We start from the raw sequence: 4,587 nt of genomic DNA on the forward strand, positions 1-4,587 counted from the left end.
ACTATACTATATTATACTAATATCATATCATATGTTGTATTGTATTGCGTTGTGTTATATTGTTATATTATATTAATTATATATTATTACATATTATATTATATTGTATCATATTATATTACATTGTTATACTATATTATATTATATCATATTACATTAATTATATATTGCTACATTATAACTCAGGAAATTGAGGCTCATAGAGAAATATATTGTCTAAGGTCAGAAGCAGATTTTGGGATGCAGAACTGATTCTAAAATCCAATATGAATTCCACTCTATGTGTGACCTTGTCAGGACTTTTCTACTTCCTGAAATGGGGACCAGCACCTCAGGGCTGCCTGTCAGAAGTGACAGGGCACTTTGAGTAGTTCAGTACTCCTGGGTCAGCTGACTTAAACCTCAAGAGTATTTTTCTTTGTCTGTCCTTCCCTACCAAAAAGAGTCAGGGGTAACGAAAATGTTCTGGCCTTGGGTCCCTCTGGACTGTATTAAGTTGTTTGGCTTGTGGCAGATGAGAAGAAAATGTGGCAACCATAACAGAAAGCATGTTGGACCTAGATTCAGGAGATCTGGGTTGGTAGCCTGATTCTGATATACATTAAAAAGTGGTTTGTCCGTTAGGGGTCACTCCACTCAGGTCACTCTGATGGTTCCTCTTGAACTTCTCTGGTGTGCACACATGAACCTCTTCTCCAATATCCATACTTGAGTCTCAGACTTCACCAAACATGGGAGTTGGGAAGGAGGAAGCAAAATAAAAACCCACGCTGGCAGGATTCTGTACCAGACCTAGGGAATGATGAAATATGGTTCCAATTCTTGGAAAATTCAAGGAAAATACATGGCTGCTCCTTCATCCTCACACTGGAATTTTCCTTCAATGATTCCCACGTATGTATAGGATACAGTGACGTAATTCAATATAGCCACATAATTTATAAGGTATAATAAGAGTGTAGGAAAAATAGTTAAGCACTTTCAACATGAGATACTTCAGCCCAACCATATCACAGTACCCTCCTCTCTCTTGTCCTCCCAAGGTGGGATGAAGAACACATGGTTCTCCATACTCCTGGATCACTGAGCACAGGATACTCAAGAGCTACCAGTCTCTAGTCTCACATCTGAAGAATCCATTCTGATTGGGTTTTTTTCTCTGGAGCTGGGCTGTCCATGTGCTAGGCTTCATCTCTGGCTCGAGGGTCCATCTCACCTTCCTGTACTGGTTTTCTTACGGGTCTTCATGGCCATAGCATATGGGAGGCATGGAATATAGGATTAGCAATATAGGAGCCAACCCCCCAAATTCAGCTGATATGTACCCACCTGGTAGGTAGGAGGTCTCCCTCATGATGCTACACTTCCCTTTTCTCTCTGTGAATGAACAGGAAGTGACTCTCAAAGACAAAAAATTAAATTAGAATTCTAACATCCTACACACATACACCCAGGTCCCACCATTTCCCCAGTGTTTCCCCAATCTGTTTCACCTTAGCAGAAACTTTGGCAACCTTCTCTGTTCCCAACAGGCATGAAATGCCATTGTAGAAACATTTTGTTATACCTAAATTTGTTTTTCATGGCTTTCATAGACAAGGAATCCTTAGGAAACTAATCTCATGCATTTCTGTGATTTTCTCTAAGTCAAGGCATATCTGCAACAGTCTTTTCCAACTTCTGCTGAGATTTCTTTTCCACAATAACGGTGGGAGAATTGTCAAGATCAAGTGGACAGGTGTTGAAATTGAAGTCAGGGGTGTGCTGGCAAAAGTTTAACAACCAGTTCTCTGATAAAAAAAAAAAAAAGTACGCAGAACACACTTTTAAGTATATCCATCTTAGTAATATTTTTTTCATCACTTTCTCAAGCCTAGACAATCAACAAGGCAACGAACAAATGAAGTACTGCTTTCAAATATTTCAGTTTCTGAGTTATAAATTTACACCTCAGGGGTATAAAATGAGGAATATTCAGCAATCTATTCTTACAAACTGGTACAAATCACCCCCAGCACATTACTGAATCTAGAAGAACTAGGTTTGAATCTCACCTCTTGTATTTAGCATCTGTATGACCTCATTCCAACTCCTTCCAAACCAGATTACAAGGAGTTGAGAAGTGAATGCAAAGTGAGAAAATGGGGGAAAACCTAGGCATATTTGTATAATGAGAAAAAAATGGCTTAGGCAGTTTAAGGAGAACAGGGAAGGTTTAAAACAACTGAGGGGAATGGGATAGAAAGTCAGTTTGGACAGTGGCAAGGCTGAAATCAGGAAGAACTAAGTTCAAATCTGGCCCCAGATCCTTATTAGCAGTGTGATTCTAAGCAAGTCACTTAACCTCTGTTTTGCCTCAATTTCCTCATCTGTAAAATGGGGAGAGCAATAGCACGTATTGTTGCAAGGATCAAATGAGATAATAATTGTGCTTAACCAAATGTCTGGAACATAGTAAGATTTCTATAAATGTTAGCTATTATTATCATTATTATTAAGAATAAAAAAATTTGCACACAGCAGGGAGGTCCCAGTTGAGTTGACATGACCAACCTACACTAGATGGACCCAGTCAGCATGGTTGCGTGACTTCTTTAATTTGTGCTTAGGGATATGCATGTAGGAGCAGAAAATGCAATTGACGGAAGCAGAATTAGAATTCTCCTTGTTTCTCTACTCCCACATTTGTGTTTTCAGCCAGTTAGTTTTCTTCCTTAACTTGGGGTAAAATGAATACTTTTGGCTCCAATTTACTGTTTCCTATGGTACTATGTGATCTGTGGTAGTACGTGGATATTTTTCTGGCATTCAAGATCTTCTTACTACTTGATCCCAATGTACTTTTCCAACTTTATCTTCTACTTGTTTTCTTTACGTATTTGATGTTAGACCAGTCAGATTGGTCTTTATTTGCATCCTTTATTATGTGAAGTGGTGTGGAATTGTAGAAAAAACACTGGATTTGGAGTCAAAGAACCTTGGTTTAAATGGTGGCTCTGCTATTTATTATTATGTGGTCCTGGACAAATCAATTTGCCTCCCTAGGCTTCAGTTTGCTAACCTACAAAATGACAAGGTTGGACTGGATGACTATGAAGTTAACCCTGAGTGTTCTGACTGTTCATTAATCCCAGCCCCACCTAGAATGCCCTTAAATTTCCTTGGGGCCTCCTTTTCCAGGAAGCCCACGTTTCTCTCCTTCATTCCTCTGAACTTCTTGAAGCACTTGCTGTTTGAGACATTCACTTAGTGTTGTGCCAGTGCTGACTTATATGTTATTCAGCTTTTCCTGTTTTCATGTGTAGTAAAGCAGAAAGAACACCAGATTTACAGTCAGGAAACAGGAAATCTGAGTCTGAGCCCTCTGTCACTTGCCAACTATGTGACCAGAATCAAATCATTTGACCTTTCTAAACTCTCCTTTTCTTCATCTGTATCGAAAGGGGTAAAAAAAGTCAGGTCTTCTTTCTATTTACCCCTGTGATCTGGTTAGAGGATGAACCATCTCGTATGACTGCTGAATCCAACCCACTTTCACCTCAGCTCTGTGTTGACCAAAGCGGGGACATCTCCAGTCATCCTGATCTATATCTTACCATTGGGCCCAGATGGCTTGGGATGGGAGAGTGAGACTGGTGACTTTGCATAGCCCTTTCGCACTTAAATCCAATCCATTTGCAAGTCATGACATCACCATTCTGATACCATAGTCCTCTTTGAGAAGGAAGGACAAACAACAAGTATCATTCAAGCAATTCCTTCTGGAGAATGTTTTCTGACAAACCAGCACAGGTCTTGGATTCAGTCTCTTGCTAATGGCTGTCTTCTCCAAGATGAGGTCTTCATCTCCAATGGAGTGTTGAGGCACATCACATTTACCTCCAAGGGAATATATGCTCAACTCCAATGGACTTGGCTCTTTGACATGGCACAATACAAATCCTGGATGGTCCCTTGGTCACTATGTCTAAAAAGAGGGATAATTTCCTTATGTGTTCTCTGCCTCCATTTGCCTTTCTCTCCCCATAATGTATAATGTGTATGTATGTAACACATAATATATTCCCTCTCTGGGACTTCCACTATTCACATGTGGCAGTTTAGGCAGAGGCTTGGCTTAGGCAGGATCAAGCTTGGGCCCTTGGTCACCTCTTCTGCTTTGTATTTCTTTCCCAGAATATAGGTAACCTGAGAAGTGATCCTCAGATGGATCCCTCTAGACTTGGAAGAACTGGGTAAATTTGAGAGCTTAGGAGTTCTTGGGCTCCTCACTCGGTGCTGGCTGCAATTTGGAACCCCTTGTCCTAAACAACTATAGTTAAAGCAATTCTTGGAGAAGGTCTAATTGACACATATTGACTGAAGGATCCTACACAGATGATTTCATTTCTTGGTGCTCTAGGCAATTCCTTCAGACTATAAACTGCAGAGAAGGTGCCAGCCCTCATTGGTAAAAGGAATTTCTTCAGCTGGGGGTTCCCTGTACCAATGACATCACAAATCTAATCCTCATCCCTAGCCCTGTAGCATTTAATACCATCTACATAGCAGGAACTCAGTAAGCACTCATTGAGCGTAGAGGGTGAG

This window comes from Notamacropus eugenii, chromosome 4 (genome assembly GCF_028372415.1).
Source record: "Notamacropus eugenii isolate mMacEug1 chromosome 4, mMacEug1.pri_v2, whole genome shotgun sequence".
In the NCBI taxonomy this organism is placed as follows: domain Eukaryota; kingdom Metazoa; phylum Chordata; class Mammalia; order Diprotodontia; family Macropodidae; genus Notamacropus; species Notamacropus eugenii.